Below are 12417 nucleotides of genomic sequence, written 5' to 3'. Positions count from 1 at the left end.
CCGATCGTCTCCACGGAGCGTCGGCCCCCCCATGCTGCTGCTGTTTGCGGCCTAGCGCGAGCGAGCGTGTCGTACAAGCGTACGGACGACGGAGCGTGTCACGTGTGAAACGTGACGCGCCCCCGTCCTCTACGCTTGTGCGCGCGTTCGTTCGCGCTTTTTTTTTGCAATTTTTTTTTTTTTCAAAGTCCCCGGCACTCGTGACGGTTTTAGCGTGTTTGAGAGTTTCACGAACGGAAAAGAAAAAAAAAGTTAACATTGAAATGTTACATACATACATACATACATACATACGTACGTACGTACATTCTTTTCACAACACCCACCGAGGGACACTCGAATGGAGTGTGCCTCGGGGGCTTTTTTTATGCGATTTTTTTTTTAAAGCGGATTAGCGGCGGTAGTAACTGTGACTCTCTCTAGGTGGCCGAACGCCTCGTCCTCCGATTGTGAAGTTATCGCGCGGATTTACCACATTCCCATATGTCCCTTTTTTAAAATTTAGAAATTAGAAAAAAAAGTTAACATTGAAATGTTACATACATACAATTTGCTCCAAAACGTTTTTTTACTTTTAATTTTGACTTTTCTTCAATTGTCTTGACATTTTTCAGTGTAAATGGCGTCTGTTCCGGTTTCGTCGGAGGATTCCGATGGCTCCACCAGGAATCCTGGAGATCCTTTGGGGGACCGTGAAAAAAACCTTATGAAAAAGATTCATGAACTAATTTCCTCCACATCGCCTACTGCTTGACCCTCTAAAAAGGAAGTCCCACAGGGAACAATTGACCATTGACTCGGACAGTGAAGTTGGATCAGAACAAGATACTGCTCGGCGTATCCCGTTTTCAGCTGATAACCAGGAAATGGCCTTGCCATTGCACCCTCAACCACTCCGAATGCCGAAAATAAGAAACGGGGGTTAGGTATGTATTTATTTATATAATTTGTACATTTATTTATAACAATTACAAGTAAAATAGCCATAATTGTACCATTTATGCAGTGTATATGCAATTCCAAAAATCTCGCAAATGCGCTATAGGACACAAAAAATAAAAATCTATTTTTTTATCTACCGCATTCAAAAAGCACGTAGCTCTCGTGAGTTTATAAATAAATTAGTGCGGCTCGCTCTACTATATAGAAGACGTCATTGTTATGACGTCCTCGAGAGTGAGACTCTGGTACAAAAAAAAAATAATTGGGCCAGTATATCATTATTAGATAAGTGATCGTTTATTAGTTGAAAAAAATATTTAAGCAAAGCAATACCTCTACTTGTCTCTAGGGAGTGGTAATTGGTCATGCCTAATATATAAATCGATGGGTAAAGCCAAGGGTAACGTCCATAGAGCCGCGAGAATAAAAAAACCTTAAAAAAAATTTATGGACTCTTTCAATGCGTAAAGTGTATGTTAATTCATGTGGAGCGAGCCCAGATGATAACCGCAACAGAAGCGGTACATGATTACCAGAATGCCCATAAAGAATGTTTCATTACAGTTTCAGTTAAATTTAAAAGCAGTTTCCGAGTTGTTGCTCTGAAGGGGGTACTGTCAGTACCTAAAACAGGGCAAGAAAGTGGTGGTTCTCCTCCAGAATGTTATTTTTTTTTTTTAACCGAATTTTCGAAAAAAAAAAGACGATGGAGACGTGTCCCGTATTCTGGTTAGGTTAGGGGTTAGTGACCGGATAAATCGTCAAAATCAAAATTCAACAAACCTTTAAACGGCGATGTGAGGTCATGAAAAGTGATGAAACAAAAACTAGGTTGAATAGGTTACGAGTATAAGTATTTAACCCAATTTTTGTTTCATCACTTTTAATGACTTCATATCACTTTTTCAATGTGTGTTCTGTTGTCATTGTGGTGATTTATCATGCAACCTGATTGCATTTATCGATTTTCTTTTAATTTTAATTAATTTATTTATTTATTTATTTCATCGACACTCGTGGCGGTTTTCGATAAACTTAGTGTGGCTTTCTTCAGTCGCCCTATGTATTATGATTATATATAAAATTTATGATCAATATGGTTCCATGCTAACTCAACACGGTGACTGTTCAACACACTTTTAAAAAGTGATATAGAATCATTAAAAACGATGATTTGTTTAAACCTAACCTAACCTAACCTTACCTAACCTAACCTAACCTAACCCAACCTAACCTAACCTGACCTAACCTAACCTACTTAACCCAGTAAAAAAAAGTTTTTGATTCATCACTTTCCATGACTTTACATAACTTTTTAAATATGTGATGAATTATCATTTTGATGATTTATCCGGTCGCCGATCAATATAATATAGAAACCCAACTTACGACTTGTAGTATGATATCGAAAAAAGAAATCAATTCACAAACCTTTCTTCTTTTTTTTCGTCTTTTGATGAGTTCAAAACATTGTAGACGATAGATGGCGTAGCGGTTTCGGGGAAAATTAGGTTTTTTGTTATTATTCTTCTTATGCTGTGTACCTAAGTGTCATATTTATGTGTGAATAAAAATTATAAATAATAATAATAGTAATTATTTATTTTTGGAATAACTTTACTGAGTAAAACCTAATATTGTAATATTTAATTATCGAAGATAATATTAGCGAATTCTAAAAGAAAATCTGAAAGAGAAAAATCACCAAAATAATAAAAAAAAAAAAAATCAGTCCTAGATGTGACCGTATCCTTTTCTGATTTTTCTGTTTCAGATTTTCGTTTAGAAATCGGTAATATTGTCTTCGATAATTAATAAATTAAATAAATCATTTTCGTCAGGAGGTGAGGGAATGCAATTCAGAGCGGCGGGCGCGGGTAAAGCGCGGGAGTAACTGGAACGCACTTAACGGCCCTCAAAGTGTTTTCAAAATTTTCTTATTTAAAAATAAAATATTTATTTTTTTTAAATTTCAGAATCGAACTCATAACGTCATTTTTAGTGTAGAATAATAAATTTAGCCGCGGTTCGGTGCAGCGGGGCCGGCGATGAGTGGGATCTGATATCGAGTAGCGGCCGCGGGTGGACGGCGGGAGTAACTGCGACGCACCCGATGACGCCATTTGCCCCGGGCACGGTGTGATTTAAAAGAAAAAAAAAAAAAAAAAACTTTTTTTTTGACGTATTTTATTTCAGAATCTAATTCGGAACGCCATTCTTAGTGTAGAATATTAAATTTAAAGGTTTCGGGAGCATTGGGACCGGAGCTGACAAGATCTCATTTCGGATGATAGCCGCGGGTAAACGGCGGGAGTAAACGGGCCGCACTTAATGGCCCTCAATGTGAAATTGTAATTTATTTATTTTTATAGATTTTTATTTCGGAATCTAATTCGGAACGTCATTCTTGCAGCGTAGAATAAAAAATTTAAATGTTACGGGAGCATTGGGACCGGAGCGGAGCTGAGAGGATCTCATTTCGGGTGGTAGCCGCGGGTAAACGGCGGGAGTAAACGGGCCGCACTTAATGGCCCTCAGTGTGAAAATGTTTATTTTTTAGTTTTCTTATCATGTATGTATGTATGTATGTATGTATGTATGTATGTATGTATGTATGTATAATTTAACATTTCGATAGTGAGAAGACGTGAGCGACGAGGGTAAATTTATTTTTTCGAGACCGAGCGTGAGCAGTCGGGCAGACGGCCGGAGATGAGGCGACGCGGCTCGCGCTACTGCGGCCGGTTCCGCGAGAGGCCCGACCGCCCGGGCGTCCGTCTGAGCGCAGTCGAGGAGTCGGAGCGGGCGCATCGCGGTCTGTAATAGTCGGTGAATTTGTTTTATTCGAATCCCTTTTAAAATCGTTTTCTTACTATGTATGTATGTATGTATGTATGTATGTATGTACTTATGTATAAATATACAAAAATCTCTTCACTTTATATGTTTTGTTATGATTTTTTTTTTCTCCTATTTACATATGTTTTAAAAGTAAAATTTTATTATTATTTTTTTACACTTCACAGACGAGTGTTTTTGGACTCTTGTAGAGGTAAAAATGTTAATTTTTAATTGAATATATTTTTAAAAAATGTACGTGTAAATATGAATTTATTTGATTTAATTTCAATGTCGTCTATTAAGTTTTCTTTTTTTTTTAACTCAACAGAATAAATGATATAATATAACAATTCTAAAATGTTGCCTAGTCTTGTGGGTGCCGGGTGAATTTACTTTATGTATCAGGTTAGGTTAGGTTAGGTTAGGTTAGGTTAGGTTAGGTTAGGTTAGGTTAGGTTAGGTTAGGTTAGGTTAGGTTAGGTTAGGTTAGGTTAGGTTAGGTTAGGTTAGGTTAGGTTAGGTTAGGTTAGGTTAGGTTGGGTTAGTGTAGGTTAGGTTAGGTTAGGTTAGGTTAGGTTAGGTTAGGTTAGGTTAGGTTAGGTTAGGTTAGGTTAGGTTAGGTTAGGTTAGGTTAGGTTTGGTTAGGTTAGGTTAGGTTAGGTTAGGTTAGGTTAGGTTAGGTTAGGTTAAGTTAGGTTTGGTTAGGTTAGGTTAGGTTAGGTTTGGTTAGGTTAGGTTAGGTTAGGTTGGGTTAGGTTAGGTTAGGTTAGGTTAGGTTAGGTTAGGTTAGGTTAGGTTAGGTTAGGTTAGGTTAGGTTAGGTTAGGTTAGGTTAGGTTAGGTTAGGTTAGGTTAGGTTAGGTTAGGTCAGGTCAGGTTAGGTGCGATTACAATTTTTTGCAAATAGATAAATTGACAAAAATTTTTGCCATTAAAATTTATGCCAATAAAATTTTCTGCCAATAAAATTTGATGCCAATAAAATTTGATGCCAATAAAATTTTCTGCCAATATAATTTTATGCCAATAAAATTTTAGGCCAATAAAATTTTCTGCCAATAAAATTTGATGCCAATAAAATCTTCTGCCAATATAATTTTATGCCAATAAAAATTTTTTGCCAATACTTATTAGCAAAAAATTGATCTTTGTCAATGGAATTTAAATTTAAAAAAGTAAAATAAATACAAAACAATACAAGAACAACACGTCAACTCAACAGAGATCAAATGGGAAAATAATTCACCGACTCCAGATATTTTCATATCGGAGGGTTCGGCTCGGTAGAACTCCTAACGGGGCCTATAAATAAATCCTACAGATCCCTCAACATAAACATTTAAAAAAATCTTTTGTTATCCTACATGTATTCAAAATGACCGACTTTTGCATCTTTATATATAAATTTTTTGATAGATCTAATACGCCTAAATTTTTAATAAGAGAGCTAGGTATAATGCCGGTAGCCGAAATAACGAATGGTAATATTTTTATAGTCTGAGAATGCCAAATTCTTTTTTTCTCATTTCCTAAATCTGTGTATTTTCTTATTTTTTCACTAACAGATTTTTGAATATTACAGGAATTCGGAATAGCGACATCGATGATATAAGTTATTTTTAAAAATTTTGTCATGTAAAACTATATCGGTTCTATTATGACTAATCGCTCGATCTGTTAGTTATATATTTAGTTAGTTATGTTAGTTATTTATTATTATTATTATTATATCTATGTTAAGTTTTTATTTTTATTTGAAATATGTTCTTATTGTGTAAATTTGAAATAACTACGTACCTCTGTATTAAGTTTTTTTAAACTCACCGGGAACGGTCGGTCGGTATCATCGATTAAATGAAATAATTTAAAATTTCCAAAATGCGAATACGAAAGTAAGTGACGAGAGTAAATTTATTTACCGAGACCGAGCGCCTTGTGCCCGGTTTCGCGAGCCGCCCGAGGCCCGACGGCCCGGCCGCCTGCGCGCCTTCGAGGGGTCGGAGCGGGCGCATCGCGCTCGGCGCCGTCCCGAGCGAGAACGCGACCCGGCACAGCTTTGTGCCCGCCGAGTGTGGCGGGCTCTCGATGCACGGCGTTCGCAAACTGCGGCGGCCTATCGGTCGTGTCGGCGGTGTTATTTGCGAGAAACTACGTGACGCCCGCTTCTGCGCGGCGTTCGCGCTCATGTTTTGACTCTGGAGTTCCGCGCGAGCAGAATTTTCAAAAGCAAAGGCGGAGGATTTTATCCCCGTCTCACTGTTGCCTCGCCAAAGGCGTGCGCTTTCGGTGTACACGTTTTACGAATGGGAATTATAAATCGGACGATAGCGTCGTCGCGGGTGCGGTCTCTCTCTCTCGGGCGGGAGCCGTCCTACGCGCGCTTTCTTCGTTTGAAGCAAAAATTTTCCCGCGGAGCTTTCGTCTAGCGACGGTCGCCGAGCGGGAGAATATAGCGGTACGCATAATGAGCGTGACTCGTGCGGGTGACTCCGTCGCGTGTTCTTTAACGCCGTGTTGTCCGCGCCCTCTACGCGAGGGCGGGCCTCTGTCGTTCGGAGGATTAAAAACCCTCCGACGGTGGTGCAGCTCCCTGGTTGATCCTGCCAGTAATCATATGCTTGTCTCAAAGACTAAGCCATGCAAGTCTCAGTAAAAGCCGAATTAAGGTGAAACCGCGAATGGCTCAATATATCAGTTTTGGTTCCTTAGATCGTACACGGTTACTTGGATAACTGTGGCAATTCTAGAGCTAATACATGCAAACGAGGTTCTGACCGGTAACGGGAGGAATGCTTTTATTAGATCAAAAACCAATCGGCGGCGGGGTTCGCGCCCCGTCCGTCGCCATTCGAGATGACTCTAGATAACTTTGAGCTGATCGCACGGTCTAGCACCGGCGACGCATCTTTCAAATGTCTGCCTTATCAACTGTCGATGGTAGTTTATGCGACTACCATGGTTGTCACGGGTAACGGGGAATCAGGGTTCGATTCCGGAGAGGGAGCCTGAGAAACGGCTACCACATCCACGGAAGGCAGCAGGCGCGCAAATTACCCACTCCCGGCACGGGGAGGTAGTGACGAAAAATAACGATACGGGACTCGTCCGAGGCCTCGTGATCGGAATGATTACACTTTAAATCCTTTAATGAGGATCCATTGGAGGGCAAGTCTGGTGCCAGCAGCCGCGGTAATTCCAGCTCCAATAGCATATACTAAAGTTGTTGCGGTTAAAAAGCTCGTAGTTGAAATTGTGTCCTGCGGTGTCGGTCTACCGAATGCGGTACGACAGGCACGTCTGCGGGGCTTCTCGCCGGTGCGTCCACCGCCGGCGTGTGTCGGTCGGCCTCACGGTCGGCCGCGCACCGAGGCGGGCCGTCGCGGCTGTTTACTTTGAACAAATTAGAGTGCTCAAAGCGGGCTAACACTTGCCTGAATATTGTACGCATGGAATAATAGAATAGGACCTCGGTTCTGTTTTGTTGGCTTTCTGATACCAGAGGTAATGATTAATAGGGACGACTGGGGGCATTCGTATTGAGACGTTAGAGGTGAAATTCTTGGATCGTCGCAAGACGGACTAAAGCGAAAGCATTTGCCAAAGGTGTTTTCATTAATCAAGAACGAAAGTTAGAGGTTCGAAGGCGATTAGATACCGCTGTAGTTCTAACCATAAATGATGCCAGCCAGCGATCCGCCGAAGTTTCATAATTTTAACCCGGTGGGCAGCTCCCGGGAAACCAAAGCTTTCGGGCTCCGGGGGGAGTATGGTTGCAAAGCTGAAACTTAAAGGAATTGACGGAAGGGCACCACCAGGAGTGGAGCCTGCGGCTTAATTCGACTCAACACGGGAAAACTCACCAGGCCCGGACACTGGAAGGATTGACGGATTAACAGCTCTTTCTCGATTCGGTGGGTGGTGGTGCATGGCCGCTCTTAGTTGGTGGAGCGATTTGTCAGGTTAATTCCGGTAACGAACGTAACTCTAGCCTATTAAATAGACGTGCAACCGGTATCACGAGGGTCCGTGTGCGCGCGGCTTCGGCGTTCGCGCGTCGGGGTCGTGCGTTTCGCGGTCTTCACTACCGGCGTACAATGAAAATCTTCTTAGAGGGACCGGCGGTATATATAGCCGCACGAGATTGAGCAATAGCAGGTCTGTGATGCCCTTAGATGTCCTGGGCCGCACGCGCGCTACACTGAAGGGATCAGCGTGTCCTCCTTGGCCTAACGGCCCGGGTAACCCGATGAAACCCCTTCGTGATAGGGATTGGGGTTTGCAATTCTCCCCATGAACGAGGAATTCCTAGTAAAAGCGAGTCACCAGCTCGCGTTGATTGCGTCCCTGCCCTTTGTACACACCGCCCGTCGCTACTACCGATGGATGATTTGGTGAGGTCTTCGGACTGGTGCGCGGAAGCTCTCACGGGCATCCGACGCGTCGGAAAGTTTGACCGAATTTGATCATTTAGAGGAAGTAAAAGTCGTAACAAGGTTTCCGTAGGTGAACCTGCGGAAGGATCATTTCCTGTGTTTAATGTTTGCGCTTTCCATGATATGAAATATTATTATGAAACAAAACATATATTATACATATATACCATAATCGAACGAATGCTAAATTACTGCGTCGGAGATCGCCCGAGGGCGCCGATGCGAACCGAGAACCGCCGGCGTCGAGCGGAGGAGGGCTTCGTCCTCTATCCGCTCGTCCGGTGAAATTTTACCCGTCGCCGTGAAGGCGGCGGTACAAAATTAATCTTTTTGTCGAATGGAATTATAAACATTTCGAAACGCAAACCAAATTGTAAAAACCGAAAACTAAAACGTATCTATTTATGTTTGTTATCATTATTACCCTGAACGGCGGATCACTCGGCTCGTGGGTCGATGAAGAACGCAGCTAAATGCGCGTCAGAGTGTGAACTGCAGGACACATGAGCATCGACATTTCGAACGCACATTGCGGTCCGAGCAAGACGTAGTTTGTCGACGGACCACTCCTGTTTGAGGGTCGCGCACACAATGCGACCAGACTGTTCTCTCGCCCCCGTCCTCGGACGGGGGCGCGCAGAGCGAGCGTTGCCGGCGTCGCCGGGGCCCGCGCGCGTCGTCTCCTCGGAGACGCGCGCCGGGACCTCGGCGTCCGGTTAAATTTGACGAAGTGCTCTCTCGATGCGCGCGATTTCCGCTTGCGTTATACCAAACGCGGAGGAACGCGTGCGAGCCTTGAGCTAGCGACGACGCTGAAAACTGGGCAGTCTACCGCGCGAGCGGTCGGCTGTCCGGGGCGATCTTCGCGCTCTCGGCCGCGCGCACCTCCGCGGACGCTCGTCGGTTTCGCGCCCGCTTGACAGAGTCTGCACGGGCGAGAATACGCGCACACTTGCTTTGCGTACTTCTCGAATTTATAAAATTTTTGTTGTCGACCTCAAATCAGGAGAGATCACCCGCCGAACTTAAGCATATCAGTAAGCGGAGGAAAAGAAACTAACGAGGATTCCCCGAGTAGCGGCGAGCGAAACGGGAAGAGCCCAGCGCTGAATCCTGCGGCCCCGGCGGGCCGCCGGGAAATGTAGCGTTCGGGAGGAGAGTTATACATACACGCGCGGTCATTAGTCACGGCTGCCTGTCCAAGTTCATCTTGAACGGGGCCCGCTTACCCGCAGAGGGTGCCAGGCCCGTGGTGACGGTAGCCGGCCGCGACGGTCTCTCTCCCTAGAGTCGGGTTGCTTGAGAGTGCAGCCCTAAGTGGGTGGTAAACTCCATCTAAGGCTAAATACTACCACGAGACCGATAGCGAACAAGTACCGTGAGGGAAAGTTGAAAAGAACTTTGAAGAGAGAGTTAAAGAGTACGTGAAACCGTTCAGGGGTAAACCTGTGGAACTCAAACGAGCGAACGGGGAGATTCATCGTGTCTTCCGTCGGGGCTCGCGCCTCGCGCAAACCTTCGCCTTCGGCTTTCGGGTCGGGGCGGTGGGTGCGCGGGTGCGCCGTCAGGCTCCCGGAGCGCGTGCACTTCTCCCTTAGTATAACACCGCGACCCGTCGCGCCGCGGTCGAATGCGCCGTGCGGTTGACCCGTCTCGCTCTGCGAGGCGGAGCCGCGGTGTCCACGGCCGCGGCGTACATTACGCAGCGACGGTAGAGAACGAGGATCGCGTCCGCCCCTCGCGGGCGTCCGTCGCGCTGCAGCGGCGTCCTTCGCGTGGCCCCCGGCGTCTAGTGCGTCGCGGGTGTCGCGCGTCGGGTGTCCGTCGTTAGCGGCGCGCTCTCGGACGGGACGCGTCCCGGTCGGCGGTGGTTTTGTTTTGGGCACTCACAGGACCCGTCTTGAAACACGGACCAAGGAGTCTAGCATTGTGCGCGAGTCATTGGGAACACTGATAAACCCAGAGGCGAAATGAAAGTGAAAGGCCGGCCTCGAGCCGGTCGCAGGGAAGATGCGCGGGCGTCGTCAGACGCCCCGCCGCATTCCCGAGGCGTTTCGAGAAAGCCCCCGTGCGATTATCGAGACGCACTGAGAGCGTACACGCTGGGACCCGAAAGATGGTGAACTATGCCTGGTCAGGTCGAAGTCAGGGGAAACCCTGATGGAGGACCGAAGCGATTCTGACGTGCAAATCGATCGTCCGAACTGGGTATAGGGGCGAAAGACTAATCGAACTATCTAATAGCTGGTTCCATCCGAAGTTTCCCTCAGGATAGCTGGCGCTCGAGAAACATGACGGTTTTCGGACCGCCATTCGCACAGTCTCATCCGGTAAAGCGAATGATTAGAGGCATTGGGGCCGAAATGGCCTCAACCTATTCTCAAACTTTAAATGGGTGAGATCTCCTTCTTGCTCGAAGATGAAGTAGGAGCTCGGATGGGAGTGCCAAGTGGGCCAATTTTGGTAAGCAGAACTGGCGCTGTGGGATGAACCAAACGTCGAGTTAAGGCGCCCAATGAACGCTCATCGGATACCATAAAAGGCGTTGGTCGCTCAGGACAGCAGGACGGTGGCCATGGAAGTCGGAATCCGCTAAGGAGTGTGTAACAACTCACCTGCCGAAGCAACCAGCCCTGAAAATGGATGGCGCTGTAGCGTTCAGCCTATACTCGACCGTTGCAGGCAAGCGGGGCGTTCGTGCGGCTCCGGCCGTGCGATCGTTTTGAAGCCGCAACGAGTAGGATGGCCGCGGCGGTGTGCGCAGAAGGGTCTGGGCGTGAGCCCGCCTGGAGCCTCCGTCGGCGCAGATCTTGGTGGTAGTAGCAAATACTCAAGCGAGGTCCTTGAGGGCTGATGTGGAGAAGGGTTTCGCGTTAACAGCCGTTGCACGCGAGTTAGTCGATCCTAAGCCCTAGGAGAAATCCGATGTTGATGATGGTGTAAAGTTATACGATTTTACTAAAGATTGTTTTCTTAAAAGTACACCCGTCGGGCGAAAGGGAATCCGGTTGCAGTTCCGGAACCCGGCTGCGGAACCGTCTTAAAAATCGTTCCCTCGCAAGAGAGTTCGTCGGGGTAACCCAAAAGTGGCCTGAAGACGCCGACGGGAGATCCGGAGAGAGTTATCTTTTCTGCCTGAGCGTTCGAGCGCCCTGGAATCCCATAGCGGGGAGATAGGGCTCGGGACGCGAAGAGCATCGCCGATGCGGCGGTGTCCGGATCGGCCCCTCGGACCTTGAAAATTCAGGTGAGGGATACGCGGAGATGTCGCGCCGGCTCGTACCCATATCCGCAGCAGGTCTCCAAGGTGAAGAGCCTCTAGCCGATAGAATAATGTAGGTAAGGGAAGTCGGCAAGTTGGATCCGTAACTTCGGGATAAGGATTGGCTCTGAGGGCCGTGGCGTGTCGGGCCTGGTCGGGAAGAGGTCATCGGCCGAGACGTGGAAGCCGGGCGGGGTCTCCCCGCGTGGTGCCCTCGGGTGCCGCGCGGGTGTGGATCTCCGTCACCCGGCGCCTCGCCTTGGCCTCCCCTCGGATCTTCCTCGCTGTGTGGTGCCGGCGTGTTCGCGCACGCTCGGTTACCTGTACGGCCGCCGGACGACGGTCAACTCAGAACTGGCACGGACAAGGGGAATCCGACTGTCTAATTAAAACAAAGCATTGCGATGGCCCTCGCGGGTGTTGACGCAATGTGATTTCTGCCCAGTGCTCTGAATGTCAATGTGAAGAAATTCAATTAAGCGCGGGTAAACGGCGGGAGTAACTATGACTCTCTTAAGGTAGCCAAATGCCTCGTCATCTAATTAGTGACGCGCATGAATGGATTAACGAGATTCCCATCTGTCCCTATCTACTATCTAGCGAAACCACTGCCAAGGGAACGGGCTTGGGAGAATCAGCGGGGGAAAGAAGACCCTGTTGAGCTTGACTCTAGTCTGGTATTGTAAGGTGACATGAGGGGTGCAGAATAAGTGGGAGGCGGGAGCAATTCCTCCAAACGTGAAATACCACTACTTTCATCGTTTCGTTACTTACTCAGTTGGGCGGAGGGCGTGCGCCGGCGTTAATGCCGCGCGTCACGGGTTTTTCGCGCCAAACGTGTACGGGGCGGCGAGCCGCGGCGGTCTCGGGCGGTGTGCGTGCGCAAGTGCGCCGCCGTTCGTTCCGTCGCGTCGCCGCATTTCCCCGCGTGATCCGTTCA

General features: G+C 46.9%; 2 non-coding genes and 1 pseudogene across 2 annotated transcripts; all 3 read left to right on the top strand.

The window, feature by feature from the left end:
- Positions 1-6369: 6369 nt before the first annotated feature.
- On the top strand, positions 6370-8308 carry LOC149408498 (small subunit ribosomal RNA). The gene has a single exon (XR_016305559.1). It is a non-coding gene; the product is annotated as a small subunit ribosomal RNA (ribosomal RNA).
- A 328-nt stretch (positions 8309-8636) lies between these two features.
- LOC149408497 (5.8S ribosomal RNA) lies at positions 8637-8798 on the top strand. The gene has a single exon (XR_016305552.1). It is a non-coding gene; the product is annotated as a 5.8S ribosomal RNA (ribosomal RNA).
- A 409-nt stretch (positions 8799-9207) lies between these two features.
- LOC149408496 (large subunit ribosomal RNA) lies at positions 9208-12417 on the top strand (annotated as a pseudogene; the record flags this gene model as incomplete).

Source organism: Hesperophylax consimilis, unplaced genomic scaffold, assembly GCF_061612785.1.
Source record: "Hesperophylax consimilis isolate HC1 unplaced genomic scaffold, BYU_Hcon_1.0 scaffold_241, whole genome shotgun sequence".
Lineage (NCBI taxonomy): Eukaryota > Metazoa > Arthropoda > Insecta > Trichoptera > Limnephilidae > Hesperophylax > Hesperophylax consimilis.
This window is presented reverse-complemented; position numbering and strand designations above follow the sequence as displayed.